The sequence below is a fragment of the Microtus ochrogaster genome, linkage group LG2 (genome assembly GCF_000317375.1).
Source record: "Microtus ochrogaster isolate Prairie Vole_2 linkage group LG2, MicOch1.0, whole genome shotgun sequence".
Classification (NCBI taxonomy): domain Eukaryota; kingdom Metazoa; phylum Chordata; class Mammalia; order Rodentia; family Cricetidae; genus Microtus; species Microtus ochrogaster.
The window spans coordinates 28,167,500-28,180,447 of NC_022028.1; the positions used below are offsets into that span (position 1 = coordinate 28,167,500).

Sequence of the window (12,948 nt, forward strand, 5' to 3'; positions counted from 1 at the left end):
TCTCTCTCTCTCACACACACACACACACACACACACACACACACACCCTTCACCCTATACCCCACATCCCTGTCCCATCCTCCCCTCCATTCCATCCGTGCGTCGTCTCCCCCTTTCTCTAACTCCCCAAAAAACGAAAAATGACCTGGAAGTTGGTAACGTGTGAGGTTCTGTCTGGAGCCATGCGGACAGCAGCCCAGGGGAAGCTGCATTTTCTTCGTGGTGGCTCTTCCTCCACGGACACTTGAGTACATGTTGGACTGTGCTCTGTGGTTTCCATGGAACTGGAAGGCGATCTTCCAGAAGAGCCTCCTTGCAGTCATGCCTCAGCAGCGAGGGTCTGGGTGGACAGTGATGTTGGGAGCTGCAGACAAAGCTGTTTCCAGGAGAGAGAAGACACTGCAGATGTAGGCTCGTGGTTGCCAGGGGTCTGGCATGCAGAAAGAATGTGGGCGCCTCTGCTCTGGCAGTCTTCAGAATGCATTAAGACAGCACAGTGTATTACATTTCAATTCAGCTACAATAATTAGAAACTTCCATGTTTAAGTTTTATAACCATCAGCTTTTTTTTTTAAAAAACATCACTTTTTTAAAAATTAAAATACATTTTAAATAGAGCTACAGAACTTATTCATGTCTTTGCTGCCATTTTTCACCTGATGGCACGAATCCCATCTAGACTCCCTGGCTGCCAGCTCCCTGCTGTTCTGTGCACTGACACCACCACACTGTTTGTCTTTCTCCGCCTGGGCTTCTTCACTGAGCACAGCGTCCTCCAGCTTACCCATGTTGTAGCATGTGCTAAGTAGTGTTCTTCAGTGTGCACGTATCTCGTATTTTCTTACCATTTATCTGTCAGTGGACACTGTTTATCTTTCATTAGCCTTAGAGTTCTTAAATGCTCTACTACTACTTCTTAGTAGTGTAGGCTTGAAAGCAAGCCTTTGACACATAGGCCCGATCAGACCGTAGCAGCTTATACTATGATGTAAGGGAGAGTCCCCAGCTGTACTTTCTGTCCTGACGTAGCCCTCGTACCTGGATTACAGTGCTGTGATCCTGAGTCTGGAATGAGAACCTGAATCCTGACCAGCACAGAGCTCTGGCTCTTTCCATTCTGGGCTGCACAGATGTGTGGCTGGCAGGCTCCACAGGCTCAGCATTTGCTTGGTTAAATTAATACATGCTCGAAAATAGCACTCAGGTGCTCTCCTTGAATAGCAGGGGTAAGGTTTGGGAGGTTTCTGATTTGATTGACTGTACGGTATAGGGAAACTTGGGTTTATAGAAGACAATAAAATAGTCTTTGTGTGGGAAAAAGTAATCTTTGGCTTTGCCAGGAAAACCACAGAGAATGCCAGGCATAGTGGTGCACCTACATCCTTGAACTAGGGAGGCAGAAGCAGGGTCCTGAATTTGAGGCCAGTCTTGATTGCAGAGTAAACTCAGGACCAATGTGAGCTCTATGGGGAGGCTGTTTTTTTTTTTTTAGGAAGGAAAGGAAACAGTGTTGCTGCGCAGAGATAATACCAGCATATAATTTGGTATATTCTCAGTAGGATTATTCGGGGACATAAAATGCCACTTTTCCAGAGTGGTGTGGGTTTCCTGGGGACATCCCCGGTTGATGGAATCACTTGCTACAATTTACCAGCCCCTGCAGAGAGAGAGGCTCACTGGCTCCTTGAAATATTTAAATACCAAAAGCTTGACCTCGTCCATGCTTCAGGTGATTTTGCAACTTTTAACCGTAGATTTCACTTGCCCTTTCACAGCCAGAAAAATATACTATATGCTTACTTCTTCCTAGAAGGAACCCTAAGCCAGGAGGAAAGCACAGAGCCTTGGCCCCCAGGAAGTCGTAGGTAAGGATAGAGGCAGGAGCTAGGGCAGGGCTAGGAAGGAGTGAACTTGCTAAAGCACCAAATAAATGGGGGTTCCCCATGTCTAGCACTCAGCCAGGGCGGGACCCCTTCCATCAAGATAATCTCTCCCATCTAAGGGGGTCTCTAGGCCTAAACTGCTAATTTCCTAGAAATGTCAGGGGTATGTAAAACACCGGTGATCCTGGATCCATGTGATGCCAAATGTTATATCCTTGTAGAATGGGTACCTTAGCATCATAGCACATATCATTCCAATGAAATACAGTGCCTTAAAAAACAGAGTAGAGATTGTAGTTTATGGCCATGACCCTCATTCAGATAAATTAGCTATAAGAAGACTTGCGCACAGTGCAACTGTGAAATTTATATTAAGGAATCTCGTTATTTTGATGCAGTAATAGAGTCGGACTTGGTGTAGGGCTGTGTACGTGTGGTTGGATGACGGTGCACATGGGGCAGGTGTGAATTCTGTCTTCTGCTCTATGTTTTTCAGCATGTCTGTAGTACAGCAGCAGTGGATGGCAGCCCAAGGCTCTGCGGAGGTGTGGGTAGGCCAGGCATTTGTAGAGGAGATTCATGGGTAAGGAGGGCATCTGGGGCTGCGGTGCCCAAGGTAGGGGCTTCTGTGGTTTGATGCTTGGTGCCCATTGACTTAGGCTTCAGTCATTCGTGAAGTATTTTGAAGTTCCTGAGAGTTTACAGTTGACAGTCTCAAGGAAGGCTCAAGCTGCCATTCAAAAGGCGCTTTAGGCCGTGCGGCTTAAGCACCATGTCTGTTCTCATGGTTCAGAAGGCTGACCGTCTAAGGCCTAGGTGTTAGGAGGGTTGGTTTCTTCTGAGGCCTCCTTCAGCTGGAAGATGGCCGCCTTTTTCCTGTGACTCACTTTGTCCTTCTTCCAAGTACAGACCTGGGTTCTCGTCCTCTGGTCATAGGACACCATCCTGCTGGGGTAGGACCCCCCCCCCCACAACTGCTTCATTTTAGCTTAGATGCCCCCGAAAGATCTCTCATAGCGTTCTCCTTGAAATTGAGTGAAAAATGATGCTTCTCCCCCTTCCGAACTTGTCACTTGTGACCACTTTAGCGCTGATATGTCTGCCCTTCCCAACTCACTTTTTGAGATTTTCGTTTGTGTTTTAATGGGAGGGTGATGTGCATGTTTGAGAGTTTGGGGGTTACAGGACAAAGGCAGAATCTGCAGCCCCGTTACTATGTACCATTGTCAGCTTTGGCCGTTCCTACAGTTCTGTTTGTTCAGTCCTTTAATCCCCAAAGGTAAGGGTCATGAAGTCATCGGTGTTTGACATATATTTGTCCTTAAATTATCTCAATCATGAAATGTGCCTAAATTGTGTCATGTAGGAATTCATTGCCCCTTCCTCCTTAAAAAAAAAAAAAAAGATGTGTGTATTTTTCTGTCAGCTTGCTTTTGTTAGTGTTGGACACACCTTGGCTATTACCAAACCCTGTGGCGTTCACACCTGTATTGACAGAAGTATGGGGGTGGGGGTGGTATCTTGAATTTGAGGCTAGCCTGGGCTGCTAGACCCAGTATCAAGAAACAAACTAAACCAAAACACGGAAGAAAAGAACATTGGTGAACCTTTCCAAATCCCGGGTGTAATTGGATTCTCATGGAGCTGCTGAGAGGCGTTATTAGATGCACTCCTGATTAGAAGAATGGGATGTGGGCTGAACTAAAGGGGAGGTGTAGGGAAATGCCTCAGCAGAGGAGGGAATCCGCCGTGTACGGGCGAGCCTGTGTTGCAGATGATTATAATAACATTTACATTCGAGTTCAGTTTCCGATTGCATTATAACTTTGTTATTTTAGACATGCTTTCAAAAACTCTTGGTTGCCTCATGATCAAAATTTGATAGTGTAAGATCCATTGTCATTCACAACAGAATTCTTGAGGGTGTCCTATCAGGTCCTCAAGAGTCCTGAAGGGGCTAGAGAGAGACCATACTTGTAGAGTTCTTACTGAAAGTAAAATCTGAGTTACATCGTCAACTGCTATATAAAAAGCTAGGCATAGTTGTATGTGTTTGTAATCCCAGTACTTGGCAGTTGGAGACAAGAATATCCCTGGGTTTTGCTGGCTAGCCCAGCCTGATCAGAGAGTCCCAGAACTCTGTCTCAAGGGTGGCGGGGGTGGGGGTGGGCATGGGTGTCAAGACGGACAGTTCCTGAGGAACAACCATAAGATGTGTGTGCACGCACACACGTGCACACACACACACACACACACACACACACTCACTCAATAGTGTGTAAGGAAGCATCAATACATTTGCTAAGATGGACTGCAGCTCAGTGCTTCTCACCCACTGGTAGCTGCTTTGTTTTGTTCCATATTTTAATTATAATTGTATGTGGTTGATCCACCGTTTGCAGTTTTGTTTTGTTTTTCTTATTTCTACGATATTTGAAGGCAGAAACCAATATTCCAGGTTAGACTCAATACTGGCTTTTCCTTCCCATTGTCAGGAATGCCTTCTAATCTGATAACAGTGTTACTCTTCAGAATTGGGATACACTCGCTGTCTCATGCGAGCTTTCTGTTGACTTGAAAGGCCGGGGTTCTCTGGGACCATTTGGAATACTGGGATCCTGATTGGTGCCTTTTTGGTGCTAGGAGTGATAGACAGTGCTGAGGTTGACAAGCTCTGAGCTGCTCAGGCCCAGGGTTGACCTCAGCCAGGGAAGCCAGGGCTGGACTGGAGAGAAACCATTCAGGCCGGCTTGTTCTATTCACTATCAGAAGTCAGTGCCTTCCATTGAATAAGGTGTAGCAAGGAGGCATTTCAGAGCCTGGAGGCTTCTGCTATTCACATGACCTCTTCTTTTTTATATAAAGGATACAATTGCTGTCTTTTGATTAGAGGTGGGGGTCTTTCTGTGTTTTACAGTCTCCCTCGGTCTTTCCTACTCTTTCGGTGCTCAAAAGTTTCACAGTTTCGGTACATTTTAAATTTCAGATCTTTGGATTAGAACTACAAACCCAGTAACATCTCTGCAGATAGTTCAGAATCAGAAATATTTTTAAGCTTACACAAGGAATGCTTAACCACATACCTGGGCCTTGTGCTGTGTGTTCCTTTAGCCCAACCAGACATTGTTACTCAGCAGGTCTTTAGTGGTTGCATTAACATACTGTCACTTTAGCAATGGAAGTCACAGTGCAGCCTTCCTGGGCTTGAGTCTCCACAAAGCCTGGCATGTTTGCCTGGTTTGAGTTTGAAGCCAGTCTTTTAGAATAGGAAGCACTCCAGGAAGGTGGTTGTCTTCAACAGTAGTTGCTAGCCTTTTTATAGTGGTCCTTGCATGGAGAGAACATCCACTCCCACTGCAGCTGCTGGCTCCTGTGGACTGGCTTCAGGCAGAAGGATGTGCATGGGCTCCCAGATTGCAGTGCAACTTGCTGAGGCTGAGGTCAGCCACAGTGGGTGTGTCCCTAAACCACTGCCTGTTCTTCTCTGCCTGTTGTGCTTCTGTCGGGGAGACAGGGAGGAAAAATGGCTTTCCAGAGCTTCCTGAAGATTAGCTTTTACTGGTAGTCACCTGGACAGGCTGGCCATCTCTGAAGCAAAGGGGGTCCTGATGTCCAGCAGTAGCAAGCCTATAAAATATGCATACATGACCCTTGTGTTAACCCCAAGTGACCAAACTAGAGAGAAGCTATGGATGTCAGCATTGGGGATTCATATCAGACTCTAGATTGGCAGGAAGTAGCCCCACACCACACAGAACAGGCTACAGCGAGCCTTTAGAAGTTTGGAATGGCCAGATGTGTTGGTGTGTGACTTTAATCCAAGCACTCTTGAGAACGAAGCAGATCAATCTCTTCGAGTTCCTAGCTAGCCTGGTCTACATAGTGAGCTCCGAAGCAGCCAGGGCTACATAGAGAGATTCTGTCTCAAGACAAAGCAACGACAGAAACAATGGTTGAGGTCTACTTGCAGTGAGCTTTTATTTGTGCCCACTCCTGAACTTGGGTGTGAGAGCAACTGCCAGGGTTTGCAACCCATGGGGCTAAGTTTTGCAATTTGGAACATTCTCTTAAGAGTTGAACAGACTGTGGTAAGCCCAAGGGATGGAGCAGAAGAAAATCAGCGTTAATAGGGAATCAGAACAGATCCACCTTGGGATTTTACAGGGGAAAATGTTAATATTACTAAGGTCCAAGTTAAAGTGTTTTTTAAAAAAAGATAAATACAGAATAAATGTTGATCTTATTTTTTTATTTCTAAGGGAGTGCAGATATATTCTTTAAAAAAGCACACATATCCACACTTTTCTTTTCAAATCTTCTCATCTTTCCATATAACGACTTGCAGGAAGTCCTTGAATAAATTCTTTGGTGAGGTCTTTGTACTCTGCTTGTGACTATGCGCTTGATAGCGATTATCTAGCAGGCAGATAGTTTTTACATAGCAATGTTTTTTAGATCATAGCTTGTTATAACTAAAGGCCTGGTTTGAATTGTTCTTGCTTACCCAAAGTTTTGTGTAAACTGACAGTCCCAGCTTCAACAGGGACAGAAGTGAACTTCACTTGACACCCATGGAGAGGTCTTAGTCAGCCTTTCTTCCTGTTTCTGGTGCGCGGATGGTTTGACAGCCCGTTGCTTTTCTTGTGGAAAAATGCTGTAAATACTTCTCACTTTTGACTAAAGATGGGCCTCTGGCACCTTTGGAGGGCTTCTCGGCAGTTTAATCGCCATCCCAGCTACTCCACCATGTCAAGTCATGCCCTGAGCCCTCTTGCTTTTCCTTGCCTGGGGTACTGACAGGCACTGTGTTTGGACCTGTCCAAACATTAGACACCAAGGGTTTCCAGCTCATAGCTTTGCTTGAGGCCAGTGGTTATGGTGCACCCGGGTCTCTGCTCCCATTAGAGGCATTTCTTTTCCACTCACCTTCAGGAGGAGCAAGGTGTGCAAAGACCAGGTGAACTTCTGTCTGAAAAGCCAATTAAGGATGACCCTCAGTGTCCCTGCTATGATTTGGATCTTAAATGTCCCCCAAAGACCGTGAGTTAAAGGTTTCCTCTACAGCCTATGGTACCTTTAGGAACTGGGGGACCCCTTAGGAGGTTCTCAGCCTGTAGGTCGTGACTCCTGGGGTGGGGGATTGAATGACCCTTTCACAGAGGTCATCTAAGACCATCAGAAAACACAAATATTTGTGTTATGTTTCATAACAGTAGCAAAATTACAGTTATGAAGTAGCAACAAAAATAATTTTATGGCAGGGGGTCACCACAACATGAGAACTGTATTATAGGGTCACAGCATTAGGAGGGCTAACATCCATTGGTCTGTAAGGGAGGTAGGTCCCCTTTCCTGAGTCCTGAAAGGGACATTGGGACCCAGGCCACCTCCTCTCTTTGTCACTTTCTGTCGCATGTGAGGTTAGCAGTGTTGCTCTTTACCTTGTACCCTTCCATCGTGTTCTGCCTTGCCACCAGCCCCGAAACAGCCTGCCACTGGCTAAATCCTCTAATACCCCTAGCCATAATAAACCTTTCCTCCATCAAAGTCAGTTATTATCCTGGGTATTTTGTTACAGAAACTGAAAGCTGACCTACGTTGTCCCCAAGGGAGTTAACACTCTGTAAAACTGAGTCATTCATGGGTGTCCTGGAAGGTTATTAGATCCAACCGCGGCACAAATTGTCTTTAGAAAGCCTGGCTTCAGGCAAGCACCTCTTCTCAGTTATAATTTTAAAAATCCATCCTTCTAGAATAGCACCTGGAACTTAGAAATACAGAGATGGTTGGCAGGGTCACAGGTCAGTCACATAGTAAGGTTGGTGGTGTCAGCGGTAGGTCAAGGACTCACATCCAGACGAAGAGAAAGGCACCTAGGATTTTCATTGTATTTGCTTATGGTTTTTCCTTATAGTGAACCGTACTGTTAAAACCATCCAGTTCTTGAGATAGAACTAGAGAATGCAAAGAGAGGGATTCATTTTTAAATCAAAATTTATGAACTCGCCTTGTAACACTTTATGATGGTTCTGCTTGAATTATCACTTCCTATTCAAGTAAAATAGAATTCAATCTTTCTGTGGGTTTTTTTTCTTTTCTTTTTTTTTCTTTTTAACATTTTTGGGGCATTATCATCCTAGGGGTGAATTAATAGATCTCCTCTGAGTGAACTGTCAAGACAGGTCCCCTCTGGGTTGGAAGTGTGATTAAAGATGCCAGTGAATTCGCATGGGAATCTGCAGAGCACGCCAGAGTCCCCTTGAAAATGCTAGAGGAAACTAGAAGTGCTTACCCAAGTGTGTGCGCAGTGAATGCTCTGCTCGGCCAGCTCGACAGACAGGAGGGCGTGTGGCCGCCTCTAGGGGCCGCTTGCCTCTTAACTACCCCTTACCTTTGAGGTGCTGGTCACAGATTCCCAGTATGGTCAGGGATGCCCTTTAGCCTTTGGGGATTTTTTTTTAAAATGAGTTTTAGTTTTAATTGTGTGTGTGTGTGTGTGTGTGTGTGTGTGTGTACGCGCGCACGCACATGCGCATGCATGCGTGTATGCATGTATGTTTCTGCATGTGAGAAGAGGTGTCTAAGGCCAGAATAGGGTATTGGATCCTCTGGAAGCTGCAGTTGTAAGCAGTTGTGAGCCTCCAGCATGGGTGCTGGGGACCAAACGCTGGTCCTCTTCCAGAGCATAAACCCTCTGAGCTGCTGGCCTGTCTCCCCAGCCTTGTCCTGTTTCACCAGTGTCTCCCCCCTCCCCCACCTTTCTGTTAGTTGAGCTTAAAGAAGCAAGCGCGCCTAAAATGTGCTTTTTGTTTCTATAATTTCTAATACAGCCTTTCTCTTTCTCTACAGAGCCCATAGGTCCCTCTCCTACGAGTACCGCACGGGCTCATACTTCTCTGCTGAGGTCCGAGCTGATTCGAGAGCTTAGAGGATCACTGCAGCTTTGTAACCTTCAAGGTATCCTCAGCAGGAAAAAACAAAACAAAAGAAAACTCATCTTTTTGAAGAGTGCTACGTTTCGCCAGTCACCTCTTAACAACTGTGTGCCAAAGGTAAGCCTACAGATTCCTGCATAAAAGAGGCAAAAGAAGTTGGCTGTTTTTGGTAGGAGTAGCAAGTGTTCTTAACTGGTGAGGCTTCTCTCCAGCCCCCTGCATCGTAGTTATTAAACTAGTACTACAGCAGTAGGTGATGGCCCTGATTTGTTTAAATGCATTAAATTTAAGCTCTGACGGGACATAGTTCAAAAGCTAGGTTGTCACTGTTCTGACTTAGAGCAGGTAGTTTCGAGTGTTTAAGTAGAAGTGTGCAGACCAGTTCACATATCCCTCCCATGCAATGATGTTCTGGAATGTTTTCTGAATTGAGGTTGCCCGTGTACTAACTGGGGACTAGAAGCGTACAACAGGGAGGATAGTAGTCTTCAGCCTGGTCAGGTTCAAGTCCAGCTTGGTGCTGAGAGGGTATGTTCACATCAGAAGAGATGCAGATAAACAATAGATTCCTAGGATTGCTTCACGAGTCTGTGTGAGCGGTGCCCTCCAGCTGAATCAGAAGGAAGTGCTGTCAGTAACTGACCTTGTGCGGCCAGTACCATGGAGTCCCCACAGTGATATCGGTGGACAAGGATGAGGTTGTGTGACAAATATATGAGGGGGAGGAGGGCGGTCCATCTGTGTGTGAGTGTGCTGGGATTGATATATTCTAGACAACCATTCTATACATGACCTGTACCCCCAGACCACAAAAATACCTTGGCCATGAGTAGTCATTTGAGGCCTTTAGTTCATCTTGTGTTCCCTCTGGCTGACAGAAATACCTCGTGAGAAAGGTATATTGTTGTCTGTAGAGGGTTGCCTCAGAATGCAGGGCTCGCGCCCACCCAATATCCTTCTCTTCCCATGCAAATCTCATACTGTTTCTGTTATTTAGATCATCTTGAGATAGTCTCAAACCTAGGATTTGGTCTGTGGAGTTTGGCATAATTTCTGTAAATGTACCTTTATCTGAGTTGGAGTTCTCTCTCATTTGGTCTGAAACGACCACTGAAAGACCTTGTTGTGAACGTGCTGTTTCTCCTTGATGCTTTTTTAAAACAATGTGTTGATGGCCTAGCTATGCCTGTTACAGTGTGTGGTATTTAGAATGCCATAATGTTGATAATGCTGTGTTCCGTGAGGGTGCCCTTAATGAAGTGCCCAGTGCTTGTCTACCTTGACGTCTTTATGGTTTCCTGTGGAGGAAGTGGCTCACTGTCCCAGATGAGTTGGCTGTCTGAGGTGGCTTCAGAATTAGGTGCTGGCCTGGAATCCAGAGATGAGTGACACTCAGGCCTTGGAACCCCATTCCCAGCCCTCCCCATGGCTGTTATCACATCACTGCCCACGGAGGGCGCTGTTGAGCTTCGGTTCCCCTCCTGCCTTCACAGGGCCCTCCACTTCCCCTTGACTAGCCCATGGAGGTAGGGAGCATCCTGATCAGAGCCGGTTTGCCCACAAACGAAACTTCTCAAACTCCTCATGGTCTTAGAAATGGTCACTGAGGTGAAGCCTTATTGGATTCAAGTCGTTTGTAAATGTGGTCAGCTGTCAATCCGTTCGTTCGATTTCATGGACATGTAAGTTAGAAATTAGAGCTTTTCAGATCTGGTCACCAGAATGCATGAATGGTTCATCAGGAGCAGACTAGCCTTGCTTATGAGGGAGTTCTTAATGATCCGTCAGTGACAGTGACAGACTCAGAGTTTGTACTGAGCGGGGAGAGGACTGTACGGACTCCTGGTTCTGAATCAGCCTGCACACTCGGCCGGTGCAGTATGGCGGCCAGCCAGTGATTTCAAGGGCTATGTTTATTTCATAAGGGATGAGATCTATACAGAAAGCGTTTAATTTTGGGGTTTCGAGGTGGAGCGGTCGTGTATTAAACTCTGTGAGCATTGGCCACAGTCTAAGCCATTTAGCTATTATTGTTTTCACACTGCCTTTCAGCAGCTGCAAAACCAGAGAAAATCCAGTTCGAGACACCTTCCGTGTGTCCTGGCTGGCTAGGGCGAGAGCTTAGGCAGGACCGGCTAGACTACATGGGCCGTATTGCTGTGGGACGATGGTTTGTACCCTATCAACTGCATCTTAATAAAATACAGTTTTATTAAAATTATTTAATAAAATGCTGATTGGCCAGTAGCCAGGCAGGAAGCAGAGGCAGGGTGACAAGAACAGCAGAATTCTGGGAAGAGGAAAGCTCATTCTGCAGTCATGACCCAGCTGCAGAGATAGCAAGATGTGACTGCCTCACCGAAAAAGGTACCAAGCCACGAGGCTAACACAGACAAGAATTATGGGCTAATATATGTTATGAGTTAATAAGAAGCCTGAGCTAATAGGCCAATTAGTTTATAGCTAATGTAGACCTCTGTGTGATTCTTTGGTACTTCACGGCTTCAGGACAGGGCGGGACAGAAAACCTTGGTCAACACTGTACCCTGTGTCTGTAACCTGTCCGTCAGGAGCAGAGAAGCACTGTCCTCTGGGAAGGCCCAGGGATGTTGCACTGGATCCATTTTGATGGACTGAAAGGACGAGTGGGTGGAGACTAATTGTCCTGCTTGGCACGGGCCAGGCTTGGTGACCTGAGTGGGTATGAGTCCTAGAGACACTGGTGTGTGGGGCTAGAGATACACTTTCAGAAGTGCCAATAGGAAGGAAGCACAATGACTGGAGAGCAACCTCACTGTGCCAGACTACAGTGCCGTCTAGGAAGAATGGTGACTGGAGTGGTACTTCTTGGATGCGGTTCCTAGTTATTGGGTACCCGATATGTATACCAGGTTGTTAGGCCTAAACTGGGCCTGGGCTTAGGGAGCAGTCTGGGGAGAATAGGGTCTTTGAGCTCATTTTCAGGGCTGTGTTTTCCTGCCCTATGGTCTTATCTGGCCTGCCTGCCCTGGAGAAGGGGGACCATGGCTACGGGATGCTCACGCCCCATTTTCACACTCAGCTTGTTTTGTTTACAGACAATCACTCAGCATTTCACTTGAGAACTGAAACTCCCTGTTGTGGGAGGTGGCTGTCCCTTGGTGGGGTGGATGCCTCGAGACCTTTGTGTGCTATCCTGAGAGGAGAAATTCCTTCCACTGGATTTCCCTGGTTTGTCAGTGGCGGCTAGGAATGTCTTGGGATGTAGATACCAGCCATGCTTCTGTGTCCATCTCATTCCATCCTGCACAGATTCTACAGTGCAGGAGAAAATAACACACCGAGCCTGTCGGTCACCCAGACATTCCTAAGATTACTATCCACTGATAGATCATTACGGAAGGAACGTTTCACGACTTACATTCACATCTAAGATTACTATCCAGTGATGGATCATTACGGAAGGAACGTTTCACGACTTACATTCACATCTAAGATTACTATCCAGTGATGGATCATTACGGAAGGAACGTTTCACGACTTACATTCACATTATAGTTGATTTATAGAAAGGCAAATTTTTCTAAGGCTGACCATCTGTTTTGTATTATTGCAACAGAATTCTCAAGGCTGGGGGGGAGGATATCTATGAAGAAAAGAAGCTTGTTTAGCTCACAGTTGTACTGCTTCAACTCTGAGGGCCTTCTTGCTGGCAGAGTCTCCGGGCTGTGCATGACGTCGCATGCACATGCGAGAGACAGTTTGTCCTTTCTCTCTCCGTTCTCATGAAAGGCCACCAACACTCATTCATGCATGGATCTGCATCTTGATGCTTCTGTCTAACTCCAGTCATTCCTCTAAGTGTCACAGGTTAAGTTGCAGTCTCTTTAGTACCCCCTTCTTATATCTCATGGGGATTTCAGCACACGAACTCTGGAGGAGCCTCAGCCATATCCACATCATAGCAATGTACGTAAAGAATGTCTTGGATTGGTCTGTTCCTTATTTTTAGCGCGGCCCTGCATTTGTTGTTTTGGCGGTTGCTACAGTGACTTACTTAGAAAGGCTTTTTATCGGGGCTGGAGAGATGGCATTGCCTGCTCTTCCAAAGGTCCTGAGTTCAATTCCCAGCAACCACATGGTGGCTCTCA

At 46.1% G+C, this 12,948-nt stretch overlaps 1 protein-coding gene across 3 annotated transcripts in view; it reads left to right on the forward strand.

Moving 5' to 3' along the window:
• Positions 1–12,948, forward strand: part of Nck2 (NCK adaptor protein 2) — a 117,017-nt gene that overhangs the window by 58,125 nt on the left and 45,944 nt on the right. For all 3 annotated transcript variants that reach the window (XM_026785763.1, XM_005360003.2, XM_026785764.1), the window contains exon 2: positions 8,733–8,935. The gene's annotated coding sequence lies outside the window, so the exon portion shown is untranslated. The remainder of the gene's footprint in view (positions 1–8,732; positions 8,936–12,948) is intronic.